The sequence below is a fragment of the Miniopterus natalensis genome, chromosome 5, assembly GCF_054644295.1.
Source record: "Miniopterus natalensis isolate mMinNat1 chromosome 5, mMinNat1.hap1, whole genome shotgun sequence".
NCBI classification, from domain to species: domain Eukaryota; kingdom Metazoa; phylum Chordata; class Mammalia; order Chiroptera; family Miniopteridae; genus Miniopterus; species Miniopterus natalensis.
In genome coordinates, this window is record NC_142085.1 from 91,873,621 (window position 1) to 91,885,939 (window position 12,319).

The 12,319-nt window shown below is 46.1% G+C and overlaps 1 pseudogene; it reads right to left on the reverse strand.

Annotated features, from left to right (window-relative positions):
- Window positions 1–1,071: 1,071 nt before the first annotated feature.
- Window positions 1,072–12,081, reverse strand: LOC107543139 (histone-lysine N-methyltransferase PRDM7-like; annotated as a pseudogene).
- Between the last annotated feature and the right edge of the window lie 238 nt (window positions 12,082–12,319).

The window sequence follows — 12,319 nt, forward strand, 5'->3', positions numbered from 1 at the left end:
AGGTTGTTCTGAGACAGCAGCCACGCAAGTGATGCCCAGGTGGTTAGAGGATCGTCGGTGTAGGAAGGTCCTGGGGTACAGACTCAGCATGTGTCTGCGTCCCTGAGCCTGTCTGCTTCTCTAGGTTGGGAAAACCACAGGGCCGGTGTCCTGTTTAGGCTCTCTGTGCTCATGCAGCTAGTTAGGATGAGTCAGGCTGAGTGACAGCAGAAATAATAGCCCTTCTTTCCGGCTCCCCCAAGCAGCACATCAGTTCCCTGTTGACAGGTCTAGAGAATTCATCCAATGCTGGGCAATGTTGTAAATGAGTTCCAGGTCGAAACAAAGACCATTTCTCTGTGGAGGGGCCAGGTGTGCAGCTGGGGCCCGTGCTGGCAGTCATCTGTTTGGGAAGAGGGGAGACACATTTTGCTGACATAAAGTAACATCAGAATGAGAAAGTATTTGTTTCCAGGCTCTTGCCTGCAGGGCCCCCCCGAGACGCACACTCCGTCGATGGGCCTGTTAGGAGCTGTTCTCAGCTCCCTGGGTGAGTCCATGTCCCACAACACTCACGAGTCTACTTTTTGGTTTTAAGTTGAGTAGTTGGATCCTATGACACGTTCTTTCTCAAGAGCGGAAACATCACAATGGACTTCAGTCAACAGTGGTCAGAAAATGCCGTCTTGTCGAGGTGTCAAAGGACTTCATGGTGAGACCCGACCTCCCACCCAGGTGAAGGGTGATGTGGGGTGACTTATGGCCTCTGGGGTTCAGCAGACTGGCACTGAATGAAGCTGTAAAAGCACAGGCGTTGGCACTCATACAGGGTCAGGACACATCGGTCATTATTCATTTGCCAGCATCAACACTGTCCCGCACATGGTGGGTGTTTCGACAGGTTCTCTTTCCTTCTCTTGCATCTCCAACACTGACTTTGCATTCACTCCTTGGCAGTGGGCAACGTCAGTATGATGGGATAGTTAACTGTGGAAGCATTTTCGGTGCAACTTGAATCACTTGGATGATTGTTGACACTTTCTGAATTTAATAAGGAAATCTTAATGTCTAGAGAACGATGTGCCAGCAGCTTCATTTCTGTAGTGGTAAGGATGTAAGGGTTAAGGTTAGGGTTAGGGTTAGGAGTTGGGGGTTAAGGATTAGGGGCAAGGGGTAGGGGGTAGGGGTGAGGGGGTAGGAGTTGGGGTAGAAGTTAGGGGAAGGGTTAGGAGTTAGGGTATCGGGTTAAGATATAGGGTATGGGTTTAGAGGTTAGGGGAAAAGGGTTAGTATAGGGTTAGGATTAGCATTAAGGTTTTAGGATTAGGGATTGGGTTAGGACTTTAGGGTTAAGTTGAGGGGAAGGGTTAGGGTTAGGTTTACATTTAGGATTAGGGATAGGGTCAGGGGTCAGGGTTTGGGGACAGGGTTTGGGTCAGGGTTTAGGGTTGGGGTAAGGGTGAGGGTTTTAGGGTTAAGATTAGGGTTTTAGGGTTAGAGTTTTAGGGTTGGGGTTGAGGTTGGGGTTAGGGATAGGACTAGTGTTACATTTAGGGTTAGGGTCAGGGCTAGGATTAGAGTTAGGGGTAGTGTTAGGTGTAGGGCTAGGGTTAGGTTTCGCTTAGGATCAGGGCTAGGTTTAGGGTTAGGGCTAGGGCTAGGGTTAGGGTTAGGGTTATGTCTAGGGTTATGTTTAGGGTTAGTGTTATGGTTAGTGATATGGTTAGGTTTAGGATTAGGGATAGGGTTAGGGTTAGGGCTAACAGGTTTAGGGATAAGGTTAGGGTTTTGCTTAGAGTTAGGGCTAAATTTAGGGTTGGTTAGGGCTAGGGCTAAGTTTACGGTTAGGGCTACTGTTTCCCTTAGGTTTAGGGTTAGGGATCAGGTTAGGTTGTTGCTTAAGTTTAGGTCTAAGGTTAGGGCTATGGGTAAGGTTAAGATTAGGGCTAGTGTTTAGGCCAGGGTTAGGGTTAGTGTTAGGGTGAAATTTGTGCTACGTTTTGTTAGGGTTCTGTGTCGGGGTCAGTTAGCAGCTGAAGCTTGCCGTAACAGCTGCCTATTTGGATTTGTTTCTATATATTAGGTAGGCCTGCTAGGACAAGCTGTCCTTTTGGAGGGTCTGTAGTGCAGGCCAATGCCAGATGCTGTTTGTGAGTGGCCTTGAGCACCCTGTTTGGAGCTATCAACAACCCACAGCTTGAGGTCCCCTCTGTCAGGGCTGAGTGTGATTCGACAGGATCAAGATGCACACCTAAGTCTGCTTTTGCAAGGCCTGGGCCCAGAAGCAGATCAGGCAAAGACTCAAAGCACTCTGAGGTCTGCCTCTGCCTGCAGGCTGATAAACCTGATTCTCTTAATGAGCCTCATGCTGTAGAAACTCCAGGGGGGTAGGGCTAGAGGTTTTCTTGCAGGGTGGGGCAATTGCTTCCTCCTCAGGCAAAAGCTGTTTGGAAGGTAAGTGTGTGCCTCTGCAGTCTGGGGGAATGGCTCTGCACAGGAATCCAGAGGGGTGCCTTCAGCCTAGATTCTCCTCACACAGCTACGGTCCACTCTGCCCTCCCTCTGCTGGAGCCCAAGGTGAGTGGCTACACAGGAAACTTTGTGTGTTTGCTCTTTAAGGGGGCGCCTGCATTTCCAAGCGTCTTTCCCTGGCAGATAGAAATGCGGCTGCTTTTCAGGGCCAGATGTTATGTGCGCCCCTGTCTCAGGTCTGGTGCTCTGGGCTGGGGAGCCCCACCAGGGGTTGAGGCCCCAGAGTCCTCAGTGGGACCCCCCCACAGCTGAGATCTCTCTCCGGACCTTCAGCTGCTGTCTGTGGGAACCCAGCCAGCCCTCTGGTGCCTCCGCACTTCCTACATGTCTCTATACGATCACCCCTTTTCCTCCTTGGTTATGGGGGTGCTGTCCAGCTTGTCTTCAGTTGCAGTTGGTTATTCAGGATGGTTTTCCTGTAGTTTAGTTGTCATTCCAGTTTGTTCCTGGGACAGTGGCAGGGTAGCCTCCACTCAGTCCACCACCATCTTCAGTCCTCCCAGGTTACCCTTCTCATGTCTTTTGTCAAAATAAAATGTGCACATGAAACAAAATAGGATAGTGAGGAAAGAGCAAAAATGAAAGGAAGCCTCTGCCAGCCCTGCACTCCCCTCTGCAGTGCCCCTGAGGACCTCCCAGCTCCTGCCCCTGCAGCAGAGGGTGGAGATTCTGAGACCCGCCTCCCCCCACTCTCACCCCACAGTAGAGATATCATTATCTTGGTTTATTTCCTAGGGGTCATTGCCGTCCTCAGTTCCTTTAAAGAATGTGCACCAGGATAGGTGTATCTGTATTGTCCTCAGTACAATAGCATCGTGAGAACTCCCACCTCTTCAGGAAGGTGCCTGGGCTATGACTGCAGCCCATGCCCCACATTTCTGAGTCTTCTGTGGTTGCAGACATGCTTTCTTGGGTTTTCTGCCTTCCTTCTTCCATCACCTGCTTTTCTTCACATCCTTTAGTCTTTCTAGTGCTTGAAGTGTCCCCAGTGAAGACTTGCTGCTTGCAGCCCTCCTCCCTGTCCCCATCCCAGGGATGTGTCCCTGAGCCAGGGGTGAGGCCGTCCTCCCGACAGCCCCTGCAGTAGCTTCCCTGGGTCGGCTCCAGGGTGTCCCGAGTCACAGGTTTCCCCCTCTCTTTCCCGACACATGTCTTATGTTGGAGACCTTCTTCAGTTAATTTTACAGGAAAGGGTGAGTGAAAAATAGATTTCCTGATCTATTGTTCTCAGGCTGTCTTTAATCTGCCCTCATATTGGACTAACAATTTGATAGGGCAGAATTCAGAGTTTAAAATACTTTTCCCACTAGAAACCTGAAGGTCTTGTATCAGTGCGGCAGCCAGTCTCTTTGATAAGTCACACGTCACTCTGACATTTCCTTCTCTGCAGGTCACATGTGATTCCTTTATTGGGGCTTTTGAAAAGATTAAAGTTATGGAGGTAACATTGGTTACTAACATCATGTAATTGGCAGGTACTGTTCATCATAATTTGGTATCTGTATATTCAGTTGTGCACTTCACCTTCTTTGACTATATATATATATATATATATATATATATATATATATATATATTTATTTATTTATTTATTTATTTATTTATTTTAATAGGTTTTCATTGATTTCAGAGAGGGGGAGGGGGAGAGAGAAACACCAATGATGAGAGAAAGTCACTGATGGGCTACCTCCTACAGGCCCCCTACTGGGGATCGAACCCAAAACCCAGGCATGTGCCCTGACTGGGCATCGAACCACAGACCTCCTGGTTCATAGGTTGACGCTCAACCACTGAGTCACGCCACCTGGGCTGTTACCCTATATTTTGAGCCCTTTACCCAATTCTCCCTCCCCCATCTCCCGGTAACCACCATTCTGGGGCCTGTACTTATGAGCTGGATTGTTTTTGTTAGTTCACTGGTTACTCTTTGTTTTATATTCCATCACCCGTGAGTGGCTAAAGCTGAAAAGGAGGGTTTTGTTTTGATTTTCAAGTCCTAGGTAAGAGTCTTTCTAATTCACCTTTGTGTTAAGCCTTTGAGTTTAAATAAGACATCAAAGTCTTTTAAGCCCTGGGCATTGTTCGGTCATCTTACTTGACAGTCTCTTTGATGATCTCTTCCCTCCGTGTTTTCGGGTCTCTCTCTAGCAGAGATGTTATGTGGATGTTGGAAATGCTGGACCAGTCTTCCAAAATGGTGGCCTTATTTCTTAGGTCTTCTTTTCTTTGTAATTGGACATGCTTTTGAGGGTGTTTCTTGAACTCTGTCTTTCAACATTTTATTTCGACAGTTCTATATTTTAAGAGATTTCCAAGCTCTGCCTTGGTTGTGCTGCATGTGAGCTGGGCCCCATCCTCCCCACATTGGGCTGTGGACGTTTCTTGTGTGCAGGGCTGGCAGGCCCACCCAGGAGGCCCCGGTCAGATTCAGTTCCCGGGATCATGATCCTTGGGGCGCAGCGGGTGTAGCGCCTTTGTTATGCTCCCTCTGCGCCCTGGTCACGGTCACTTTAGAGAAGATTCCAAGTGTGTTTCTCTGCTGCCGCCTTCTGGGCACCTTGGGAATAACACCCGGGTGCAGGTGCTCAGGAAAAGCTGTTGGGTAGAGTGGATTATTTGTGACTGGATTATTTGTGACTGTTGACCTCCATTTGCAGGTCATGTTATTGAAATTTCTTACATCCTTATTGTATTTTTAGTGGGCGTCTATTGGTTCTGAAAGAGGTAGGCTCTGCCCCTGAATGAGAGGTGTGTTAAATCTATTACAATTATAAATTTGTCTGTTTTCCCTTGTAAGTCTGTTTTATATTCTTGAAGTTTGTTATTAAGTTCAGACCTTTTTACCCATTCTGAAGCAACCAGCTTTAGAACAACTCACTTTATTTTTACCTTCAAAACATGTTTCCGTACCTTATACCTTCTATTATCCAAAGCATACAATTTCTTTCAATTAATTAAAATTCTTTTTTTAAAAAAATGTATCTTTATTGACTTGAGAGAGATAGAAACATCAATGATGAGGGAGTCATTGATCGAGCCCACAACCCGGGCATGTGCCCTGACCGGGAATCGAACCCTGACCACCTGGATCCTAGGTCGATGCTCAACCGATGAGCCACACCCAGCCGGGCCAATTAATTAAAATTCTTAACTCTTTAAAACCTTTTACTTTTAGTGACCCCTCTAAAGTAAGCAATTACTATTCTTTAGATTGAGTTTTATTAACACATTTCAAACATACTCTCAGTTTCAAAAAGCACACCTCCCACAAATTATAAGAGATTACATTAACAGTTTGAAATTTAAAAAGGAATAGTTGAAATAAGTGAAATTGATTTACATAGATGACTAAGGTTCTCCTTTTTCTTTTTCTTTCCTTTCAAAAAGGCTCACCTCCCAGAAACTTGTATTTTATTTTAGTATTTTAAAAGATTATCTAGATAAGAGTTTTTGACCAGGTATTTGCATTTCAAAGGGCCAAGGCCTGGGTTTCATAAAACCAATTATCTATGTGCATTCTGAGGAACTGAGGAGGTTTGGGGAGGTAAAAAGATTTGGTGGGCTTGGATATTTTGGAGCCACACCTGTGGCCCTATAAAGACTAATTGTAAAATAAAGACAGTCACTCTTAAAACCTTAAGGATTGGGAAATATTGGCAAAAGACTAACAAACTCATTCATCCATTCTTTGAAATGGGCGAGGGTGGGGGGGATGGCTAGATTTAGAGCTAGGGCTGGGGCTAGGGCTACGGTTAGGGTTGCTAGGGTTAGGGTTAGGATTCCTTCAGCCTGCCTGGGATTCAACTGTCGATGGTGACCACATGATATTTTTCTGACTCATCATCTACATGTCTGAGTCTATTTGTCCACTGAGAGCAGGAGTCTCACAGGGAGGAGCCACTCCTTTGTGTCTGTACCACCTTGCTCCCACTCACCGTCTGATTCTTAAACAGGAGCTCCCTGTTCAAACAAACTCCACTCAATACACAGAGCTAACCATATTATGCCCACCCATGATCTAGCATGTAGAAGGTGGGCTCCCACCAAGCCACAGGAGGGATGTGTGAAGCCAGAGCACAGGGGAAGAGGTAAACACTTCTCACCAGCCAGGAGTATCCGCTGTTGGCTGCATCTTCATCTTCTGTGATCTGGCCCTCATGAGGGCCAAAGTGCAGACCCACCAGCAGATCCGATTCCTCGTTCCACACTCCAAACCCAGCCTCAGGGATGCCTGACAGTCTGATTTTCAACCCAGGGGGCAGATTGAGGGCTGAGCAGTTGGGGTGACCCTTGTCCACTGCACTGTCTTTTACAAATATAGGGGACCCATGCACAGCACAGCTGTCAATGAAGAAGTTCTGACACTTCTCACAATCTGGAGGCAAGAGGAACAGGGATCAGGAAAGGTATAGTGCATGTTCCTGGACATAAAGAGCTTCAGAGAGAACCCAGGCACTCACATTATTGAGCCTCAATCCTGTACTTCAGGTCACGAGAAGAAGGGAATGATTTGGGGACCCAATGACCAGATGAAATTATTGTATCAAGATATAACATGCTTCTTGGTGAGGGTCACTTACAGAGGTAATTGTTGTCCTGGAGTTCTCTGACCTCTTGGTACACGTGGCCCTTTCTTTCTCATAGGTTGTACATCTGCACCTACATCTCCTTCCTCCTGAGTTCTAAGTTTGAGAAGAGCAGGTGAGCGAGGGTGGTGGGGTGTGTTTTGTGAGAAAACACACAATCTCCTCCCATTAAATTATTACCTGTTCTTCTATATACTCTGGTATTTTCCTCTGTTAACTAAGAGAGACTAAGACTCCACAAAGACTACCGAAGACCAATTCAATTTTAGTTTCTAGATTTTCCCATTATCAGGGAAAATCTTTCCCAATCTTTACTCATTCATAAAATATTTATTGAGGGCACATTATGGGTTAGGTATTGAGTAAAGGCTTGGGCGTACAACACCAAGAAAGTATGGTTGCTATTATCACAGATGGATTTATTGGACAACTTGCATGTGTCAGTTACTTTAAATATAATGTAATGCTCTCAAACAATATATGAGTTATGTATCCTTATGTTCCCTTTACACATGAGCATTCAGGAGCTCACAGTTTATAAGATTTGCCCAAAGTTCCAGTGCTACCTTCTGTCTCAGCTTAGTCCAGCTTCAATCCAGGCCTCTGCAGTCTACCCCACATACATAGGCCATACTTACCAGCCTTTCTAGAGGACTTAGTGGAACTGAAACCTCCAAATTATTTCTCTTACCCAGTTTTGGTCTAGAGTGCTGTCCAGAGGTACTTGCTTCTCCAGGGGGGGACACTGGTTTCTGGGCCGGCTCTGAACCACTTGCCGTCAGCAGATTTGCTGTTCCTAACAATTCCTTCCAACTGGAATCATTACTTAATGGTGCCCTGGACATTGGCTTCAATGTAAAAGTCACACGTTAAAAGACAACATTCATTTCTTTAATTCTTTAGGACTTATGATATATTTTACATGCATGACTTTAATCAATACTTAAACAACCCTTGGAAATACCTAGGGAGTATGAATATTAGAGGGAAAAGAAAGGGCCGTGTGGGTAGTGAATCCAAGATTGGAACCCATGCCTTAAGGTTCTTTCCTTTCAGCTTTCTCTATAATAGTGAAAGTGAGGGGTATTGGGGAGAGAAAAAAGAAATAGTTGGCAGAAACATATCTAAACAATAAAGAAAATGGTGTTGAAATTTGCAAATTGCTGTATCTTGGAAAGAATATTTGTGATTAGTTTAGCTGGCTCCCATCAATTATGTTTGAGGAAGGTTGTATCACTAGCTAGTTCTCTTCAGTTTCCTGATCTATAACATGCTCATTCTTAATGTTATAGTGAACATGAAATACAATGATGTCCACACCAAAGTATTTTGTGAGCTATTTAATACAGTATGACTGAGATTACAGTCCTGTTATTTTACCCCTCAGCCATCTCCATATTTGAAATTGCACATTAATTATCTTTAGTATTCATTGACCTTCCTCTAGTTTAATTTGTAAATATGAAATCATTCATTCAGCAAACATTCAGGGGACCCTGAGGGACCCTGAGCTGGGCCTGGGACTTCTTAGAAGAATCAGCGTCTCAAAGAGCTCACAATGCAGAGCCAGGCAGGCTGAACAAATGGTTCCAAACAAGATGAGAGTGGCCTAATTAGAACTCAGAGAAAGAAACTGGTACTTCCTCCTACAGGAGTGGACCTTTGAAATCAGTTCCAGATGGATAAGTTTCTATTGAATAGTGTGTAGCATATATGCAGTCCTTAAGTCACTTTATTATTTATTTTTTGTTCCTCAATCATCAAACCTGAAGCTTTTCAGGGATGGGAAATGCCTTCTTTTATTAGAGTGGGAGGCTCTGATACTGGGGATCCTGTGCCCTTCTTCATCTGGGACCACCCACTGTACAAACTGCCTATATGTCAGTGAGCTTCTGTTAGTTAGAGGGTCTTAGCGCATCTCTCACTGAAGCATAGCAGAAAAGAGTTGAGTTTGGAATCACCAGTCAGATGAATGATGTAGTGATACATGAATAAGACAGGGTAAAATGTGTAGAACTACTGGTTTAATGAGCTTGTAAGTGGTTTAGAGAAGAGGCTGTGGATTATATTACACTACCACTGATACTGCAATCTCAGAAAAATCAAACATTTCTATATGTCTGAAACCTTGGTTTCCTCATCAGAAACGGTGATCGTTATAGTACCTAGCTCATAGGAGTGGGGTAAGGTTTAAGTGAGTTTATTCATGTAGAATTCTTAAAGTCTGAAACATTGTGAAAATAAAGTGAGTGGTAGCTACTCTTGTTGCTGTTGTCATGAACTATTAAGATGATAATATCGGACATTGTGTTGAAGAGATCAGCAGAGGAAGGCAGCGGTTCCTAGGATACTCTCTGCATTTTCCTACTCTTACCTGAATTGCACCCATGAGTAAGATTTTCTTGTCAACAGGATTTGGGAAATACTCACCTTCTGGTGTTTACTCTGTTCCACTCTGAAGGCCACCCAAGAAGGTTTGACTAAAAGATGATGAGAAATCAGTGTTTTGGTTGGTAATTTTTCCCCAAATCTGGAGATTCTTATTAGGGACAGAGAATTCTAAATCAGAGAGTAATACAAGGATAGTCCAAGGATAACTGGAAAATGTTTTCTGAGGTTTCATTAAGGCCTATGATTCTATTGGGGACATCAACCAATTATGTTAGAATGTTTAAAAAAAAAAAAGACAAAGCTTCCTTCTATGTTTACAAGGTATCTATTACATTTATGTAAAAAATTGGCCTATTCATGACAGAAATGTAATAAATGCCACGTAACCGTTCACAAACTCCATTTCTCCTTTCTGTCTTCTTGATTCACACTGGCCTTGTCCAGTCCAATGGCACCGTGACTACTTTGCCTCCTTCCTTTCTTATCCTTCCACCTTTGCATGTACTGGCCGTCCACCCCCTTTCTTAATCATTTGATTCTGGTAAGCATCACACAGTCTTAGGAACAAAAGCTCAGGTCTGTTGGCCATAGACACAGAGTTTTGGGTAAATTAGAGATAACATCTTGACTTCAGCTGTGTTTAAACCCCAGTCCCGTGAAAGCAGGATGACTCTACTGACCACACTTTCATGAAAGTTGACAGAATGATGCCATGGCAGACATCAGGACCTGATTAAATGATGAACTACTCTCTACCCTGGCCCATAGCCCAACCCCCTTAATCACCATGATTAGTAATTTTTCTCACATGTCCCTATGCAAGCCAACAGGCAGCCAGGTCTTAGAACTCCGCTCACCTGCAGACCTTCCTCCTGAGTGATGACAGCTGTTCTCAATTAGTTAGCTCTTACTTTTGTATTTTATATACTTAATGCTTAGTAATTATCTATAAATATATATTTATTTATTCTTTTTTCTTTCTTTTATTTTTCCAGCACCATTTATCCCCCCTATATCCTCTTGCATCTCCACGCTGTGTCTATTATTATTGTTGTTGTTTTTTAATCCTCACGTGGGGATATTTTTTCCATTGCTTTTCAGAGAGAGTGGAAAGGAGAAAGAGAGAGAGAGAAAGAGAGAGAAACATCTATGTGAGAGGGACACATTGATTGGTTGCCTCCTGCACGCACCCTGACTGGGGCCAGGGATTGAGCCTGCAACCAAGATACCTGCCCTTGGCTGGAATCGAACCTGTGACCCTTCAGTCCATGGCTGATGCTCTAACCACTGAGAACTGGTCAGGGCTATTATTATTGTTTTTAATCCTCAACCAAGGATATGTTTTTATTTATTTTAGAGAGAGAGGAAGGAGGGGGAGAGAGAGAGAAACATTGATCAGCATGCACCCCTATTGGGGATCAAACCCAAAACCTAGGTTTGTGCCCTGACCTAGAATCGAACATGCAATCTTTTTGGTGTAGGGGAGGATGCTCCAACTGAGTGGCCCACCCAGCCAGGGCTATCTATTTATTTTTATTTTGAGAGTATGTTTATTAAAGATGGGCACAGCGAAACAAGGAAGGGCTTAGGACAGAAGAAGCAGGAGGAGAGCCTAGTCTGGGCTGCCTTGGCTCATTGTTATAGGAAAGCAATCAGCCTAGGCGGGGCTGCTTTGGCCCACTGTCAATTTACAGAGAAAGGGCCTTGGAGACAGGTTCAGGGGGTTATCCAGGAACAAGCTGCTGATGCTCATGAAAACCTCCTGGGGTCCTTTGGTGTTTAGGAGACGTAGGCTGTGGGGGAAGAAGGGGGGGGCAGAAAGGCGTGGGTGTGCTTTCAACATATATAACTATATATTGGAATGGGGACCTCTGTAATAGTGTCGACAATAAAAACATATAATTCTTTTACCCATTTAAAGAGTTTATATGAATAGCCCCTTACTGTATAACAGTTTTGCATCTTGCTTGTTTGCTGAACAAGCAAACACAGTTCCCTTGGTAACTCCTGAGATGCAGCCTGACCTAAACCCAGGTCCATTCCGGGAGGGCACCTCTGAGTTCTCCAGGCCCCTCACCTTGCTGCCTCGGGGTCCTCTCCTCACCACAGTCCTCAGGGTCCTCCGCCTGGGGTTTGGTGGCCTGCCTGCGGTGACACATGACAGCTGGTCGAGGGGCTCTGAGACCTGGAAGGAAACAAAACCTTGGTCCTGAAAGTGAAGAGTTTGAAGGAGGAACAAAGGCCACCAAGCCGGTGGGGATGGGATGCGATGGGGGGGGAGGGGAGGGGGTGGGACGGAGAGTCCAGAACCAGGTGCTGAGAGCTCTGCGCGGCCAGCGCGAGCCCTGCACTGACGCAGGAGCAGCATCCCCGGGACTGGTGCCCACCCGGGAGGGCGCTGCAGGCAGAGCGCCTGAGGAGAGACAGCCCCGTGCGCCGTGTCCCGGGTCCCCCGGCCCAGCACCGCCGTCCCCTAGGCTGGGAGCCCCTCGTGGCTCCTCTTCACGTTCCTGCACCGCGTTCTGCCGTCTCCCACCTGTGCCCGCTCTTCCCGGGGGAAGTAGACGGAAATGTCTCTGAGAGCGGCTCTGGCCTGGAGACGATAACAGATTCCGTCGGCAACTCACTCCTGCGGGAGAACTCGCAGCGGGGCCTTCGCTCCGCCTCGCGCGGGGAGCAGCCAGGCCTCTGTGGCCTCTGCGGGGCCGGGACCAAGCGCTCTGCCCCCCGCCCCGCCCGTCGGGTCCCCGCTCCTGAGCCGCTCTGGCGCTCGTGCCCCCGCCGTGACCTGACCCGGCCCTGACCCCTGGGGGGCTCTCCCGGCCTCCGCG